This window comes from Homarus americanus, unplaced genomic scaffold, assembly GCF_018991925.1.
Source record: "Homarus americanus isolate GMGI-L3 unplaced genomic scaffold, GMGI_Hamer_2.0 scaffold21914, whole genome shotgun sequence".
Taxonomy (NCBI): Eukaryota; Metazoa; Arthropoda; class Malacostraca; order Decapoda; family Nephropidae; genus Homarus; species Homarus americanus.
Window position 1 is genome coordinate 2,291,700 of NW_024719665.1, and position 20,715 is coordinate 2,312,414.

Genomic DNA, 20,715 nt, shown 5'->3' on the forward strand with positions numbered 1-20,715 from the left:
GGGTGTGCTCACCTCACGCACGCCGTAAACACACTCACCTCTAACTAATTTATCACTCTTGGGGTGTGTGGGGAGCGTGTGTCGACTAATACAAGGGAGGCTATTAATCACCAGAGTATTAGATCATGATACTGACCAAGAGAGAGAGAGAGAGAGAGAGGTAGGTGTGTGTGTGTGTGTGTGTGTGTGTGTGTGTGTGTGTGTGTGTGTGTGTGTGTGTGTGACCCTTAATAATGTCGCTAGCAGTTAGTATTTACGTAAATATATATGTCTATGTATTTGTAACTTTGGGTGTATATCTGTATAAATGCACGTGTCAATGACTTGAAACTCAAAAACCACATTATTTCCCTGCAGAGTAAAGGAGGAACTAACACACAAATAATTCGACCTTACTGTATAAAGACGCCAGATAAAACTAACGAGGGAAAATGGCTTCGTTGGAGCTCGCCTTCAGTACAAGAGATGGTCTGAGTTTCGATTTCGGTGGACCTGAGTGATAAGGAACAACTAGAGTGATTTAAGGAACAGACGTCCAAAACAAGAAACAAAATCATTAAAGAAAAGAGAGAGAGAGAGAGAGAGAGAGAGAGAGAGAGAGAGAGAGAGAGAAGCACGTGTATCTCTTGGGTAGTACGACACGAGGCCAAGACAGTGGCAACCCACAATTGTCGTATAGGATTGAAACTCTCGCGCTAAGGTTTATGGATATCAGCCTTCGAGAATTTGATTACCTATGTGGTTTTTATCCTCACCTTCGTCAGACATTAATGAGCACGCAACGAGTAAATCTCCGTAACGGCAATTTCAGTTGATAAGTCGACGGCGGAGCTAGTGGGTAAAAACTACGCTTTCCGGGGTAGTGCATCAAACTGGCGTATACGTTGTCCACTCTGATGTGCACCGCGTACCTCTCCTGTTGTCCCCGTTGACGTGTACAGTATCTCACCTGACGCATACCGTGTACCTTACCTGTTGATTACAAACACGTATACCTGAAACCCACCTGATGACCCAATTAAGGTGCACCGCTAACCCTTCCTGCTGACCTTTGACCACAGGAATGTAACGCTACGAATACCTCACTGTGAAACCTGATAAGACGATGACATTATTAAAACTAAATACATAATTAATCTCATCATCCAACACCATTAATCACCTATTACTAATTAAGAGAATATAAACACGTACAATATTTCCCCTTCTAACATTTTTTCCCCCCTCGTCTCTATTGCCTAATATTGAGACATCACCTGGTGCCGGTAACACCCACAAATGCCATATAACTCACCATCATGTCTAATTATTGACTCCATAAATAACGCCGGCCGGAGATTTAGCATGGGGCAGCGTGTACGTGGCAGGTCAGCCTCGGTGTGACCAATTGTAAGTTGGTGGTCTCTCTTGTACCTTGTTATGAGGCACGAGGTAACAGCTGACCATTAAAAGGCTCTCTTATAGTGTGTGTGTGTGTGTGTGTGTGTGTGTGTGTGTGTGTGTGTGTGTGTGTGTGAGCGGGCTGGCTACAGGTGAGATGAGTGCTACGGGGGTAATGAATACATGAACGAGGGCAGGTAAGGGCTTGCTACAGGATTAGGTAGTTGGAGGGTAGGTATAACATCTCGCTGGAGGGTTAGGTATAAGGGCTAACTAAAGGGTTAGGTATAAGGTGAATGCTACGAGGTAAAGGTTGGCTAAATGAGACAAGCAGGGTTGGTAGTAGTAGTAGTGGAGGTGAGAGACAGCTTCGAGGAAGTTGGAAGATGAGGGCTGGGTGGAGAAAGGGTGGGGGAGTGGGCAGGTGAGGTGAGGGCTGGGTGGAGAGAGGGTGGGGGAGTGGGCAGGTGAGGTGAGGGCTGGGTGTAGAAAGGGTGGGGGAGTAGGCAGGTGAAGTGAGGGCTGGGTGGTGGGACTAGGCTCAGCGTTATCAAGTAAACCATTAACACGCACTTCATGAGGTCATTACATCACTATAAACTCCCCGATAAACTACATAGTCTTTCAGCTAGTATAATACACGTCAACAACAATCTGATTATCTTGCCATCGTCGCTGAGTAAAATATGAACAGAAGTTAGTATCTTTAAATAAACACACAGACACAGACAGATGCAGAATGCTAACCAGTCTCATAACCTACACGTAAATTAAATTATTTTCCATGCTAAATATTTTTTATCTGATTACCAAAAAAAATTAAAAAACATACTACAAAAAACACAAAAATAAAAGTGTCACGTGAAGATTAGGCACCTTAACTTATTTCATATGATAATTAAACACCTTAACGCTACCTGGGGGTCAGGTTAGCGTTAAGTTAGGTTAGGTTAACGCCAGTATGCGATTGGCTGCGGTATGAACTAACTGTAAACAATAATAACGAGATGCGGGTAGCCTCCTGTGTCAGTCGCACTTACTCTCTCATAATTGTTGTAGTGTGTGTGTGTGTGTGTGTGTGTGTGTGTGTGTGCGAGAATACAGAGACGCACACTGGGGGGGAGGGTCTTAATGGAACGCGAAGTTAACGACACTAAATACACGAGGAGGAAAGATAGGAATAGGAAGAAAGAGAAGAGGAGGAAAAAAAATACGAGGAAGAAGGGTAGAGGAGGAAAAATTGAGAAGAAGAAGAAGGGTAGAGGAGGAAAGAAGGATGAGCAATGTGAGGAGGAAGAGGAAAGAGAGAAGGAAGTTGAAATATGTAGGAGAAGGAAAGAGAAAAGGAAAAAGAGTGAGAAGGGAAATAATAAGATTTAATTAAACTGTACTTATAAGAAACTTTCCTTTCCTATTGATGCAGATAACAAGACCAACCCTCTTAACTCCTTTTCTACGAGTGTACTGCATGTATGTTTTACCACAATCATATATTAATCTCATGTATGAAAAACTTAGTCATTATTTTTTTCACGGGAGATATTGAGCACCGTAGCGAATAGTTTGCACGTTCTTCAATAATATAAACAATAATCTTCATCTTCTACGTATAATAATAATCTTTAAGTTCTCATCTTCAAGGTACATCATAGTTCATCTTTAATATTAACATACCCCGGTTTCATTTTTTTTTTCTCTACTTGATATCCTTAGCCCATATTTTTCTTCAGTTTTCTTTCTACAATAAGAGAGAAGACTGGGAGTTGTATATCCTTAAGCAATGCATTTATATATTTTTCTTTTGTTTGTGAATATTCACTTGAATTTGAACATTAATGAGTACCTCAAGAGCCTTATCAGCCAAATGATCATGTCTGCCAGACGCAAGAATGCTTACGTTAATGTATAGCTACACATTCCCTTTACCAGTCACAATATGCATGCGAGCTTTCATAGCAAGTTCTAATTTTTTTCTTCTTTAAATTTATGACGGTGTCTTCTTGAGGTGACAACTGAATGGGTTTTCGTGTAGGATTACCAAGAGCAGAGATGCGGGATACAGACCAAAGAGCAGAGGAACAAGAGTGGACACAGAACCCAACTCCCGGGACGCCGGCCGAGACGAGATCAGCATGCAGAGGTGACCGGACCGCCGTGTTGACCAGCTAATGTTGTTTGGGTTTTCTCATTCAACGAAGCTTTCGATTTCAATTCCTGACAGCGGATCGACTTTGTAGCTATCGTGTTATAATGGAGTGATGTTTTGGCTTCCATTTTAGTTTGGCTTTTTGATGTAATATGTTGACACTTGAAGCTAACCTTACTAACCTCAAGGCAATTATAATGATGCTTTAAGTCTCAACTGTAATGGTATTGGAGTTCGCTCATGACTTATTGGCCCTCCAGAGTAACTGTCTCTGATACTCATTACAATTATAATTTAACTTCTTAATCCAATGTTCCTCTGATAAGACACTCCGATTTTCTCAATGTATTCATGATAATTGGTTTAACTTTCGTCCGTTAATAAAAGAGTAAACATAAGTAAATCAAATGGTCCTGGGTCATGAGTCTGCAAAAATAATTGAACTGAGTCATGTTGTGTGCTGGCGTCATGAGAGATGTCTGATGAGCGAGGCAGCATTAAAATTCACAAACACAGGAATTATATCTGGTCGTCAGCACATTGAGGACGTGGTATTGGGATAAACATCACATTTTATATTCAAGTACACGACTCTGAAATTCTAACCAGTCTTTATCATAAATTATATACTTTCATTGTATCCGTTATAATACTTCATTTATAGTTACCTGTAGTTAAAGCCAGTAGTTTAGACATATATTTAGAATGTATAAGAACATAAATGGCCTACACAGAGGCCCCTCACCCCCTACCCTTAATTATATACACAAATAATGGAATATATACGACAAAATGTCCTAAAAATATTCACTAAGTATCCACGTGCTACTGATGTTAAGTACTTGAACTATAAAGTCAAGTTCTGTAAAAGGTATTGAGCCATGCGGTTGTCAAACTTTTAACAGGTTCTTCCGCTTAAGTACTCTCGTAAGAGTTAGAAATGCATCTCAGTCCTCTAATCTACCTAAAACTACTGGACACATGATACACGGAATATAAAACCGCAGGATACATGATACAGCAATGTATGATTTAGTCGGCATAATGGAGGATATACATAACTTACGAGACATACCTTCAACAACACAACAGTTACGAGGTATACAGGAACACGGTATACAGAGTCAAGGGTTGCGTATATACTCACTATAAGGAGGTGATATAGGGGGTGATATAGCCAAAGTTACTGATACCCTTTCCAAATATTCAATAACATTCGACTCACTGTACAAAATTACCTGAGCAGGTCTAACTGACACAGTCTCTTAGTGTGTGTGTGTGTGTGTGTGTTATTCAGTCACCCTCGTCAGTATTCGTTGACTTATTCGCTACCTAAACTCTTCCTTACTACAGTTCTTTTCACTGTTTTTATCCGATTCTACCCATCCTCCACTCCACCATCCTAGAAGTCTCTCTTTGTTCTTCATTCCTCAATTATCATTTCCTCGAGTCCTCAATTTTTCATTCCATTCCTCTCCTCAGTGTCTCTCCAACTCCCTTTCCTCAGTCGATCTTTATCTCTACCTTCATGAGTGCTAGCAGTAAACTATCTGTAACTGGTAATGACCCATTGAGTAGTGACCTTAATAAACGACAAAACAAGATATTTAACATAGTCTGGTGTAGAAACTTTAAAGACCCCTGCTGTTGAAGTACCATAACAATAGTCTAACAATAACAAAATAAATTACCAGCAGTCTTATAACTTAATCAGTGAAGAAATCTCCGCTACTGACAATGGCTTTACCACACAGGCACCTGACCACACACACACACACACACACACACACTGTGGGTAACTAAGTCAGTAAATTTGTTCAGTGACTCCACACGTTGGGTCACACCAGAGACAGATATAAAGAGCAGATTTTAGCAGAGCCTCGATGCGGATGTTAGCATATTTGGCATAAGGTACACCAGAGCCTAACACCTGGCCAGCTGTGTAATCAGGGTAAATTATACTTCACCTGAGAGGCAAATAATATTCAACAAATAAACACCCATTCTTTTATCCTAGTTTTCGTATGCACACATAAATGATTATCTTTTTTCCTAGTACCAACGACCGACCACAATATTCATTACGCTGTGAAGCCAAGCGTGGCACTGTAATTACTGGCTGTCACCCGTACACCGCGGCGTTTCTGTGGTGTGCTGCAAGCTGCCGCTGGTGCTGCACAGGTGCTGCCTACTCATATTACTGCTGCACGAGGTAATACTAACTGCAGTTACGTTGCAGCGACTGCTTATGTTGCTGCATTAGGCGTTTACTACACCTGTTAAGTTGCAAGAGCTGCCTGCAGCTGGTAGTGTCGTGTAGAGACGCCATTTCAATTGGCCTTGTCCAGGAGCAAGTCTCACAACGTTAATACACCAGTGAGCAGCGTGTACAAGCAGTCATAACAGTAATTAGCTTATGATACAAACCAGTGCACTACATACTATACAGCGTCTAAGTGTTGTTGAAACTATGTTAAGATATGTTAATGATCCAATCGAAAATGGATAAGAGCAATCTTTACTTCCAAACTCATTATATACGAGTACATTTAAACTAAATATATGCAACACACCTCGAGTATCTAAACACAAATACGGTACAGATAATATCTAGGATTAATTAACCGGAGTGACGACCAATAAAATCTAAAATCTGTGAAGGATTTAATAACTAAAATCGTAACTTTTTTGCGTAATTAATATTATAAAAAAGACCGTGAAGTTACTCTTAACGAGATATTTTTCCCCCGCAGCAAATTAATGAATTACACTGTTTATGGCGAGCTGTTAAGTAGTTATGTTTCTGATAGACTAACTATTAAGGTTATGACCTACATGACCAAGAGTGTGTAGTTTAAGAGGTCAAAAACTAAGCTTACCGTAATTAAAATATTAATGAATTAGATTTTTATATGAGCAAAAAGTATATATCCCAGGACGAATACAAAACATATTCAAAACCTCAAATATATTTCACGTTATACTATTATCTGCACACAATAAAATATTATATCACACTTTGATATATATAAAGATACAAAACTATTTCATCCACTTGTAATATTTTTCATGTAACGATCAATTATATTCAACCTATTCTTTTATTAATCTTAATATACTGTCCTTCATGTGATCAATATTATAAAAGTAATTGTGATATGTGGGTAAGAACTATACAAGCTACAATCAGTTAATATTTTTTTTTCTGTTGCTTTCATGACATCCTGAATTATATGTCTGGTTAATACTGACCATTACAATAATATAATTTTTTATGTTGCTGAAATTTTCTTTTAATAAAGCAACGGAGAATGTCAGGAGTCTTTACGAGGTGCGGAATATTGTTGGTGGTGCATGTTTACAATATTGAATTTTGCAGCTCCTGGTATTACAAACGACTTTTAAGACTGCTTCGTTTTATGTTGCTGTGCTAAGAGTGATTCGTTTTATGTTGCTGTGCTAAGAGTGATTCGTTTTATGTTGCTGTGCTAAGACTGTTTCGTTTTATGTTGCTGTGCTAAGACTGTTTCGTTTTATGTTGCTGTGCTAAGACTGTTTCGTTTTATGTTGCTGTGCTAAGACTGTTTCGTTTTATGTTGTGTGCTAAGACTGTTTGTTTTATATTGCTGTGCTAAGACTGTTTCGTTTTATATTGCTGTGCTAAGACTGTTTCGTTTTATATTGCTGTGCTAAGACTGTTTCGTTTTATAAGACTGTTTCGTTTTATGTTGCTGTGCTAAGAGTGATTCGTTTTATGTTGCTGTGCTAAGACTGTTTCGTTTTATGTTGCTGTGCTAAGACTGTTTCGTTTTATGTTGCTGTGCTAAGACTGTTTCGTTTTATGTTGCTGTGCTAAGACTGTTTCGTTTTATGTTGTTACACGAAGACCGTTTAGTTTTATGTTACGTTAAGTGCTGTTGAACCTTGTTTCTAGTAAGGAGTTTTATTATTTATACTCTTGTCACCATTAAGAACCAAAGAATAGGGCAATTACCACTGTTGCGCATTAACCTCGAATCACCATGAATTGGGAGAACCAAAGAGAAGTAAACATCATCTTTATATTTACTGATGACTATAGTGTCTTTACTAACCTAAGATACACACTTAAATACCTTAGTTGTTGAAGGTCAGTAACATCCTCCAATGCCCGTCAGTGAGGCCAGGAGAGGTTTGTATTCAGCTTACTAAACGCCCCCCCCCCTCCAAAAAAAATATTGGGTTTATTGTGGTTAGAATGTTATTATTTTAATAGAATATCTTCCTTACCTCCCGGGTTACTGGGCACTACTATCTGCGCCTGGGATTATTACTATTACAAAACCCTGACTGCTACGGTTGCTCCTCGGAGAAAAAGTTTAGTCAACTGTGGCTCTTCATGAACAAATTGACTTTTGACCAATTATGTATTTCCAGAAGGTATTGTTACTGCAGCAGATAACGGAGATTACCATCTGCTCTTGCTATTATTGAAATAAGCCCTGATTGTTAGCTGTACCCATCAACAAGTTTAGTCTACCGTGCATTGGTCATAGAGACGTTGTGGCTTTCTCCTGCTATTATTTATGAAAAAAAAAAGAATTGCTTACTGCTGGGCTACTGGAGATCGCTATCTATATAAGACAATTCGGACTGTTACTCTTATTCCACCAGATAAAAAAAAGATTCAGTCTAGCTCAGCTGATGATGAAGAAGTCAATGTTTCATCCATTATTATTATTATTATTATTATTATTATTATTATTATTATTATTATTATTATTATTATTATTATTATTATTTTACATACGCTGTTGTTTACTGCCTGGGCTGGTCATTGGTGATCACTATCAGTACTTATACTGTTATACGTAAAAAACAAAAACAATTACCACTACACATATTTCATCACTGAGACAAAAACAACAACAATATTTAATCGACCTCAGCTATTGATAAAGACATTACCCCCCCCCTCTATTATCACATGTTGTTTACTGCCGTGGCCGCTAGAGGACCTGCCACACCCACCAACACAATAATATTCCTTGTAACTTGACCAATTGATCCTGTAGTTACGTCTATCTGATAATTGTTACGACATAAAAAATGATACAATCGGTGAGTGATTAATCCTCTAAACTAGTTATGTTATTAATGTTTTTTTTAATAGTGGAAAGCATTGACCAGTATGTGTGTGTCGGGTTTGGTTAAAGTCAACCTAGTGTAGTTTCCCCTATTTAACGAGTCGCTGATGTTGCACTTATGAATAAATTGAGTGTGGATTAATGTTGTGTGTGGTTAATGTTGTGTGTGGTTAATGTTGTGTGTGGTTAATGTTGTGTGTGGTTAATGTTGTGTGGGGTTAATGGTGTGGTTAATGTTGTTTGTGGTTAATGTTGTGTGGGGTTAATGTTGTGTGGGGTTAATGTTGTGTGGGGTTAATGCTGTGTGGGGTTAAGGTTAGGTGGGGTTAAGGTTAGGTGGGGTTAAGGTTGTGTGGGGTTAATGTTGTGTGGGGTTAATGTTGTGTGGGGTTAATGTTGTGTGTGGTTAATGTTGTGTGTTAAGGTTGTGTGGGGTTAATGTTGTTAATGTTGTGTGGGGTTAATGTTGTGTGGTGGTTAATGTTGTGTGTGGTTAATGTAGTGTGGGGTTAATGTTGTGTGTGGTTAATGTTGTGTGGGGTTAATGTTGTGTGCGTGGTTAATGTTGTGTGCGTGGTTAATGTTGTGTGCGTGGTTAATGTTGTGTGTGGTTAATGTAGTGTGGGGTTAATGTTGTGTGGTTAATGCTGTGTGTGGTTAATGTTGTGTGTGGTTAATGTTGTGTGTGGTTAATGTTGTGTGTGGTTAATGTTGTGTGTGGCTAATGTTGTGTGGGGTTAATGTTGTGTGGGGTTAATGTTGTGTGTGGTTAATGTTGTGTGTGGTTAATGTTTTGTGGTGTTAATGTTGTGTGGAGTTAATGTTGTGTGGTTAATTATAAATTTGGGTATTATAGCGTCTGGTTAAGTCATTGTCTGGTTAATGTTGCATGTGATATTAGCAACATTTGGTTAATGCTGAATTTAATAAACCCCGTCTCTACCGTTTACAGTTTAGTTAAAGGTATAACCGGTTAATACAGAGTCCTTTCACTACCGCAGATGGTTAATGACATGCCTGACCAAAGAGATAATTAAACAATGCTACATGCGGTGAACAGTACGTCTGGTTAATTCTGGTTTCCCTGGTCATTATGCAGAAATTGGGTCCTGTTAACACAAACACGTCGTCTCTTGTAGTCCTATAAAATATACAACGGACTGATAATAACGAGTTTCTTTCGCAATGACATGGACAGTCAGTGACATGGACAGTCAGTGACATGGACAGTCAGTGATACACACAGTCAGTGACATGGACAGTCAGTGATACACACAGTCAAGTGTCAGGGTCTGTTATGGTTAGAATAAAATGATAAGATTCGAAGCCATAGTGCCTGGTGACTGCTATGCACTAGTGATGCTCTGCCTGGTGACTGCTTTACATAGGTGATTATCTATCTGATAAGTAAAATTTATAGACGAATATCTCTCTACTGTAGTGGATACAATATTACCTTTTTTATTATATTTCTGATGACTTTCTGTTCTTATTTTTTCGCCCCCCAGGCCCCCCGTTGTGGGTCGTTCGACCTGTGCCCGGGTGGGCTAATTCCCGTAAAAATAAAAAAAAACAACAAAGCCATGTAGTATATAATGTACCTGGAGACTGATATACATGGTTAATTATCTACCTGGTGACCACAACACACTCGTCCATTTTGCTGCTGAGTAAATAAAATAAATATATGTTTTTTCTCCCACGTTCATTATTTCCTATTTATCACCACTATACATCATTCCCTCGTTCATCGCTCAAAACGTTTCTTCTTTATTCCACCATAATGACATATATGTGTTTACAATCGCCTAAGGAATTGTTTAAATTAACACTCCCATCACACAATTCTCTCTTGGCAGCTCCCCCAAGACGTGTGCAAATTCTATATTATTTTTACCCTGACTAGATATCCACAGTTGGTATCGTGTTACAAGTATTCATGAAGCAACTCGCCAAGTGTCGTCCAGTGGAAAATTTATTACCGACAAAGGTAAATCTCATGTGCCTCGTCTCTCGCAATACAAAATTCAGGTATATATTTTCTTCCTTGATATTACCAAGAGTACATGGAGGCTTGACTGACGCTATCAATAAAAAAAAAAATTACTAACTAACTAGATAAATGTGATATGTTTTCTTACTATTCTCTAAACTCAGACCACCAGGATCCACATATTGAAAACACTTATGTCATGCGTCATAACGAAATTAATTGCCAGGATATTATTAATTGCCTATTTTACTTCGTGCCTGGTAAACGCTAATAGCTTTTCTTATCAGCCACTTGCTGCGTAATGATCATTAATATTATCTCTGCCTCAAAGTGACGTTTAACTTGGTGTTTAATTTACTCACATACAAAATATATTTATTCTATTAACTTATTTTAACATTTATCTAACATCTATTTCTATAGTAATCTATTTAGTTATTTATTCATTCATCTATTATTCCTTTACATAATCAATCATTCATATAGTCATGTCATCAACTGAACGTATTTTGATCATATTGTATTTCCGTTAATAATTTCCTCACATCATGTTAGTGAGTTACAGACCAATGTCATGTAGCCTATGGTAGTATGTGTGTCTTAGGTAGGAGAGAAAGGTTACAGTACATCAGCGAGCTTATACCGTCTTTTATACCGGGAATACTAACAGCCTCAGCAACGTTTCCTTAAACAGGCCTCTCGCAGCCACACAACCACGCTAATATACTCACGTGGACACTAAATACAAACCACGACCTTACAAAACCCCGTTAGCCCCCTACATACATACATACATAAATAATAATAACAATGGAAGCCCTTCGAAATCGAGGATGGCCGGCCTCCTAGGCGTGAATTGTTTAAGGTGTAGAAGCTGTCGCCAACACAACAACCACACCCTGAGTTAACGCGCTGCTGGACCCAGTGTCAAGGAATAGTCCGAGAAGACCGGACAACTCGCCAACTGCACTGGCTAACCATTACCCCGGAATAGGATCCGCAAATCGATTAACATCCAGGTTTCCAATTACTACTGGGTAGACATAGGCAATGGTGTAAAGAAACTTACCCATAGTTTCACCCTGCCCGAGAATTGAACTCGGGTCCGCTCGCTTGTGCGATGAGGATGCTGACCATTAGGGGGCAGTGAAATTTTGCTCAAAGCTGCACTCTTCAGGCATTGTTCCTTATACATATCTAAGACTCCATGCCAAATTTGAAGCTGATATGTCGAGGTTTAGTCTGCCGCATTTTCTACTGAAATTTTTAAATTTACCTACAGTACTAGCCAAACAGCCGCTGTGGCGGTGCAATGTTCTGTTCAGTGTTTATCAAATTTTTTTTCATATCTCTTATTTCATTTAAGTTGTCTTGTTGCAGATGAGTATGGTGCTATGTCTATATTGATTATCAGCCTTTTCTCATTTCATTTCTCCCTACACTGGCTGCCGCTTGTGACAGATACTTGATTAGTGATTATGCTGGAGCTGCCATTGCTACTGCCACCTTAACTGACTATGGCATTATCACAAAGGATGACAAGAGTCAGGTTATTGGACCACATAAGCTGCGGGATGCGAGACAAAAATACCGATTTAAGAGGCAAGAAATTGAGATGGCTAGTTTAGATAATTTGACGTCACTCTATTTTGATGGTAAGAAGACCGCCACTCGTGTGATGATAAAGAATGAGAAGACCGAGAAATGGAGTTCGAGGATGATGGTGAAAGATCATTATGTCATCATGGTTGAGCCTGGCAATGAATATCTCACACATGTGACTCCCAAGACTGGACACGGAAAGCAGATTGCCAAAACTATTCACGAGTTTCTGGTGGAGAAAAATCTAACCCAGCAGCCCATTGTGTGTGTTGGTTGTGATGGAACCAATGTAAATGTAGGATCAGAAAATGGAGTCATTCATCATCTTGAAATGTTACTTGGTCACCCGCTCCATTATTTCATATGTCAGCTTCACGGAAATGAGCTGCCTTTCCGCGCAGTTTTTTATCACTATGATGGTAAACCAAGTGGTCCTGAGCATTGGCGTGGTCCCATTGGAAAGCAGATCAAGGAGTCTTTGTCTGAGCTTCCAGTTGTCGCCTTCCAGCCAGTCAGTTTCCCTGATTTCCCTGTGTTTAATGATGAAGTGGAGAAAGATCTGTCCTGGGATCAGAAATACCTGTATAGGATTTGTAAAGGAGTTATCACAGGTGTTGTTGAAGATGACTTGGCTGCTATTGAGCCAGGTCCTCCCTGTGTGTCAAGGTGGAACACCTTATGGAGTAGAATCCTCAGGCTGTATGTAGCAACATCAAGACCCAGCCATGAGTTGAAAAGAATTGTCATTACAATAATAAAGTTCAGTGCTCCAATGTGGTTTTACATCAAGATACACCCTTACGTAACACACGGCTCAAGGAACGTATTCCAGTCCCTGCTATATATGAAACACCTGAATAGTGAGGAGGAGACGATAGTGAAGAAGGCTGTCCAGAGAAATGCATACTTCGCCCACACAGATCAACTTCTTCTTGGTATGTGTGCAGATGAGGACATGACTGTTAGAGAAAAAGCTGTCTCAATGATAAGAAAAATTAGAGAGGAGAATCAGCAAAAGGAAGAATGCACTGGCAGATCTGAAGAGGAGGAGGAAGATTCTGATGCTGCTGTTGACGAGAATTTGTTAAACTATACTGATGAGGAGGGTAAAGATGGAGATGGGAATGAGGATGTGCCTCCTGTAGTCAACATGAGAAAGGTGGTGACTCCGAAACTAAAGTGGCAAGCAAAAAACTATCATTCCATGATTAACTGGAGGAATGAACTCAAGACTGAGCCTCCTTACATTGCTTCTCTGTCAAATCTACAGGTTAATGACATTCTTGAGACACCATTAGTGGTGCCCAAGTGGCCAAACAGCACTCAGGCGGTCGAGAGAGGCATAAAAGTGATGACTGAAGCTTGCACTGAAGTGACGGGATACGAATCGAGAGATGGATATATTAGGCAAAGATTATTGTCTAGGAAAATGATGCCAAGGTTCCGCACAAAAAAGAATTTCAATATGAACTTGTAATGATTTTCTATACGGTGTACCTGTAAAATAACATGTGAATTAAATCGATGTCACCCATGTAAAATTTATCATTATCCTGGAAAACATTAAATGACACCTAATTTTTGGTATACACTAAAAGTTGACAAAAAGTCGTTCGCGATGCGGCAGGGTAAGTATGCATGAAATGGCATGAAATTTTGCACAGGTGTTTGTTACAGCCATACAAACGATGCCTGAAAAGTGCAGCCTGCAACTCAAATAAAAGTGTTTTTTCCCTGCCCCCTACTGACCATTACACCAGAGGTCGCTACACATACATACATACATACATACATACATACAAATATATATATACATACATACATACATACATACACTTACTGACAACATCCTTGACCACCGGAGGGTCAAGACCTATCAGGCGCTGCTGCACAGCTGCCATGTTCGGCCCCATTCCTCAAGTCTCTCTCCCCGACCCATCCTCACCATAATCAAAAGTGACAATTTCGTTTCGGAAAGAAGTGGGATCAGTGTTGAACAGTGATGAACAATCTTTAAGCCAGTGAATTCAGCACCAGACAGTACCAGTGAGAGCCGTGACCCACCAGTGAGATAAGCACCCCTGGGAACTAACCACCATCTTCGGACAAGGAGGTGCTAATCCGTCCACCCTGGGAACAACAGAGGGCCGGCCGGCTATGCACCTGACTACAGGATAACACAACACCACCGAGCAGAGTGAGGTACTGTGACTCCACCCCACACCACAAGGTGTCCCCATGACCACGTGAGGTCCTTTATCTCAACACCTAAGGACGAGTTACTACATCACGTGAACACCACACCACCCGGTGCCTCCATGACTACGTGAGGTCCTTCATGTCAACACCTAAGGACGAGTTACTACACCAAGTGAACACCACACCACCCGGTGCCTCCATGACTACGTGAGGTCCTTCATGTCAACACCTACGGACGAGTTACTACACCATGTGAACACCACACCACCTGGTGCCTCCGTGACCACGTGGGGTCCAGTGTATTCACTCCCAGTCAATCTTACCCGTTTGTACTGTCACTATGTTGAAATGCCCTGTAGTATGACCTTCTCCCAACCTAGTTATTATATATCATATTTGTATCACGTATATTACTTGTATATTAATTGTCAGTCAAGAGACCCATTCCTGAATTATGCAACTGTACATTTTCAGCCTTCCGGCTGCCATGCTCTTTCAATAAACAGTTAATAATAATAATAATAATAATAATAATAATAATAATAATAATAATAATAATTTTACTTATTATTATTGTCACACGCACATACACACACCAATCGAAATATGCAAAGGTAATTCATGCAACTGTTGGTATCTGATGAGCTTCTATAAATCGTACGTACCACCTCCCATATTAAGCCACGGACTACTAACAGGAAATAAATGATCTGCCAAAATGGTCAACACAACGAGACGCCTTGTCCACTGACGTCCGCCACTGTCGTCACTTGGCAACACTGGCTCATAGTTGCTGGATATGATAAATACTATCAGACTGGCCAGCGCAGAGGTCAGCATTGTAAAGCTGCTTTGGTAGTAACGACTTAATCACTCATGTCATTCTTATAACTTTATAATATATATATATATATATATATATATATATATATATATATATATATATATACATATATATATATATAATAAATATGTGTGTGTGACAGGCACCAGTCCTAAGCTTGTCGATAGTGATTTGTTTACGAAAGTGAGATAAGAGTGTGTGTATTTGTTAAGGGTATATTTATAAACTGTTTGTGCGTGTAAGAATGTTTTTGTGTAAGCGTGGGGGAGTGTGTGATGTGTATGAGTGTGATGCTTATAAGTGTTATGTTTATGAGTGTGTGATGTTTATGAGTGTGTTATGTTCATGAGTGTGTGATGTTCATGAGTGTGTGATGTTCATGAGTGTGTGATGTTCATGAGTGTGATATGAGAGTGAACTGGTGTCCTATATCCACGTGTCCACTGCTCTTCAGGTCGTTAGTTAACTATTAGCAAGAAACTATCAGCTAATTAGGAATTTCGTATATTATTGAGTAGTGATTTTTTTCAAGGAATTTTTTTCTTTACTTGAACAACGTAATCTTGCAGTACATCAAGCAACTCTCTAAGTACTGTATTGTCTGTAAGTAAGCATCTGTTAGAAGTACATTATGATCTATCCATAAGTGAGAAGTATAGACAGTAGCTAAAACAACTATCTGTGCATACTTTGTGGGAAACAATATGAGACCATGGACGATAAATATGAAGGCCGTCACTAGACACACGTAAAATTTCGGAGAATATCGACCCCCACCTGCACAGAGAGTTGCTTTAGCTACTGTACATAAGCTTCTGACAGGCCTTTAGGTTCAGTTGACAGATAGATTAGTTATGAATTAAGTTGATATATAAACTGGTAACCAAGTGTGGAATAAATAACCTGGAGATTAAACATACAAACGAAGGGAGTGATTATCTCAGTTGTGACATTTCAATACGCAATTAACTTAATCAAGATGCTTAAATAAATTAATCACCAGCATCAAACACATGTCTTCCCGCGGCCACGAAGCTCTCACCCAACTTGTTTTATTTATTTGTATAATTATTGATTTATGGACATTACAAGCTGACTATACCCAGGAGGTCACTTTCATTATTGCCTAGAGAAAAATGCTTAAATCCACGTGAACTATTACTTATGCGTAGGATACACTGTCAATGGAAGCTACTGTAGAATGCTTTAAATCGGACGGAAAAATTACTATGCTTAGACGAGATACACTGGAATGAACCCTGCCTTGTTCCCAACTAATATAAGCTTTTAAAGTGATTAAGTTCATTGTATTCTCATGGGTCTATTTTTATCAGCATGTGAGTCAAGCTTACCTCATCATTCTCGCGTATTACTTGTCACTGCATCTTTAACTACATCACTATAAATGCACCTCATTATAATACAAGTCCTTCAACCTGCCAGAGAGAAGGATTTATTTCACAGCTAATCACACACACGGCACTGGCAGTCAGGTCTATGGTACCTCCCACTGACACACACGACACTCAGTCACCTATAAGACCCTCTTAACGATTTACAGCGCCAGTTGAGTCATTCTAAGACACAAGTAATCTCGGTCAAGACATTCCTAGTCACGCTTAAGGAAATTTCATTCACAACCTGTACTAGGTATTCATAGTCAGGTACAGTCAACAAAACAATAACTTCTCCCTACAGTCCATTGGGTTTTCGTAATGAACACCGTTATTTACACACATACAGGTAAACACACCTTCGTGAATTCTGTGACGTTATTTCATTTCAACTGATTCCTGCTGTTTCGGTAGGATCTGGTATACCTAACAGCACTTTTTGTTTTAATATATAAATGAAATAGGATGAAACTAAACAGCATTTCGAAAAACAAAAACCATACAATTTACTATGTGTTTTTACTCACATTAAAAGTTATTTCCACCTGTTGGGATGATTTGCCATAAAGAAAGACAACATCATATGGGAAGCACCGAAGTTAAAACGGAATATTTTCTAACATACAGAACAACACCCTCAGACTCGACGTCGAATAATCCTACCCTGGCCACATCACCCTTCACGGTATGGGTCTAAGCAGCAGTTAGATTGCACGGCAGATTTGGCGTTTAGAAGCACACCGTAACCTTATGATTTAGGCGTTATGAAGATAATGCACCACCATGAACCAGCTTCGCAAAATCTGAACAAGGAAGATCCCACAGCAGCCGTCATCCATACTGACTCCTTTACCATCATCGCCAGCATCCGGGAACACGACCAACACTATTCGAAACAGACTTCATCATAGTATTGAGCTACATGACCGTTAACCAGCAAATAGACCCGAGATGAATGAAGGTAGTTTACTTTGTTGACAGCATAAGGCATACTTATTAATACACAAGACCTCCCAGACATGCACAAGACCCCCACACCCTCCCCCAGACATACGCAAGACCTCCCAGACATACGCAAGACCTCCCAGACATACCTAAGACCTCCCAGACATACCTGAGACCCCCCAGACATACGCAAGACCTCCCAGACATACGCAAGACCTCCCAGACATACACAAGACCTCCCAGACATACAAGACAAACACAAGACCCCCCAGACATACACAAGACCTCCCAGACATACCAAAGACCTCCCAGACATACCTAAGACCTCCCAGACATACGCAAGACCTCTCAGACATACACAAGACCTCCCAGACATACACAAGACCTCCCAGACATACCAAAGACCTCCCAGACATACCTAAGACCTCCCAGACATACACAAGACCTCCCAGACATACACAAGACCTCCCAGACGTAAGCATTACACCGTCAGTCGTCTATCTTCACTGGTGATACCAATAGCCTTTTTCTCTTGACAAAAATAGAAGGAAAAAGAAAATTGTTGCATTCAGACATTTCTTAAATCTCTCATCACACCATGAACCATAATAGCTCCTCAGAGTTGTAAGTAACGCCGCCAATTGTCGGATGATTCAACTCCAGTCAAGCGTCAGACTCCAAGTTATGTCAATCCCAAAATGAATGTAAGAAGTAGTGTGACTAGCGTCTTAAACTGACAAGAAATGAGTGAGGGGGAGGAAGGAAGAGGGAGATGGAGAGAAAGGGTGATGAGGAAGAGGAGGAGAGGGGAGGAGGGGGGAGAGGAGGAGGGGGAGAGGAGGAGGGGAGGGAGGGGGGAGAGGGGAGAGGGAGGAGGGGGAGAGGGGAGGAGGGGGGAGGGGAGGAGGGGAGAGGGGAGGAGGAGGAGAGGGAGGAAGGGGAAGAGGAGGAGGGGGGGAGAGGGGGAGAGGGAGGAGGGGGAGAGGGGAGGAAGGGGAAGGAGGAAGGGAAGGAGGAAGGGGGAAGAGGTGGAAGGGGAAGAGGTGGGGAGGAGGAAGAGGTGGGAGGAGGGGGAAGTGGTGGAGGGGGAAGAGGGAAGAGGGGAGGAGGGGTAAGGAGGGGGGAGGAGGGGTGGGGTGAGGGGGAGGAGGGGTAAGAGGGAGGAGGTGGGAAGAGGTGGGGAAGAGGTGGGGGGAAGAGGTGTGGGGGGAAGAGGTGGGGGGAAGAGGTGGGGGGGGGAAGAGGTGGGGGGGGGGAAGAGGTGGGGGGAAGAGGTGGAGGGGAAGAGGGGTGGGAGAGGGAAGAGGGTGGGAGGGGAAGAGGTGGGAGGGGAAGAGGGGTGGGAGGGGAAGAGGGTGGAGGGGAAGAGGGTGGAGGGGGAAGAGGGTGGAGGGGGAAGAGGGGTGGGAGGGGAAGAGGGTGGAGGGGGGGGAAGAGGGGGTGGGAGGGGGGGGGTGAGGTGGAGGAGGGGGAAGAGGTGGAGAGGTGGAGGAGGGGGTAAGGGGGAAAAGGGGGGAGCGAAGAGGGGAGGAGAGGGGTGATAACCAAGGGACTATTTGACTGATACGAGGAAAGATACTATTATTAAGTCACAGGAAAGAACAGTTTTTTTTTTAGCGACTCGTGAAACTTTAAATAACATTTCCTTATTTAAATTATTAAGTTCCTTGTATTAGTGAATTACTTCCTGATGGATAACCTACCAATAGACTATGATAATTTCAATACTTCTAATATATACAAGTCTTTGGGGGAGTATTCGTGAAGAAGAATAAAGAGTGATAATTATATTCATTCTTTCCTCTGATAATAAGCACAGCAAGATGATCATTTCACCTCAACAACGACTATATTTACTTTAGTTTGTGAATCTCGGCATATAAGTATATTAAGTGTGTGCCAGGTAATGCTTCAGGTCATCTTCTTCATGGGTATTATTGGCCTCAGCTACGTCTTGTGATGGACCAACTAACACCTCTTTCCCTGGGGTCCTCTTTCCTCTTATCCAGCAGCTTGAAGATATCTATATAGGTTTCGGTTTTCTATTGTGGTTCGAAAACTCTGTCCCCAACTCACTTAAAGATGATGGTGGTGGTGGTGGTGGTGGTGGTGGTGGTCTTTGTGTTGTTGTTGTTGTTGCTGTACCAAAACACCTTTAAAGTTCTCTTAGGAATGCAGTTCTTGTCTCTTATTCATGTTTTTTGTTTTTAATATATCATGAACTCTCTTGACAATGATTCACTTGTCTTTTGAACAATGGGATTCATGTTTCTCACTATGGTTCCATCTGTCTGCTTGTTCTCACATTTATAGCTGCCATGGGAGATATATTGTGGGGTTTTTTCCTATTACAGTTTTTTCCTAGTTACCCCGAGTTGATTATTTCCCCTGGGCCGTTCTCTTATTCTTCTGAGAAAATCCAATATTGTGGGTTTTTTTTATTCCTCCTCTTCGTGGCAGTAAAAATTTTAAAGTATCGTTTTAATTTTTTTTTCTTCTTCCCTGCATGTTTGTCTGTCAGTGTGTATTTTATATACTTAATATTGTTATGAAGGCGACAGTCGAGAGTAAACAATCTTTGCAATGAATTCAACGAAACTAATGGAACCGGCTGTCTTGTCAAGTTACCCATAAACCAAATACCTATATGTTTATTGTCCGGCTAAGATTACATGACCGTCAGATATTGTAACACCAGCTAAAATTATACAATATCTTGAACACATAAAAATACACGTATATAGTCATGGCGAGGCGCATTTCCATTACAAAGCAGAATCTATCCCACCCACATAAAGGTTTAGTACACGTTCTGTACATCTTTTATGGTGAACATTAATTACCAAACATAATTGTGAGAACACGACGAGTTGAACCTTAATTGTTAGACAAAAATTTTACCTTCAAAATTATTGAAAATAATTATAATATGATCAGTGACCCACGGAGCCGCGAGTACCTATAGCATCTTTCTTTTTGTCAACATTAGCGAATTGTGTTTTAAGTTCCAACCAGCGTAGATCACATTTAGCGCGACAGGGAGATTAATCTTTCTGCTACAGGTGAGGGCAAATTGAATTTCTTAT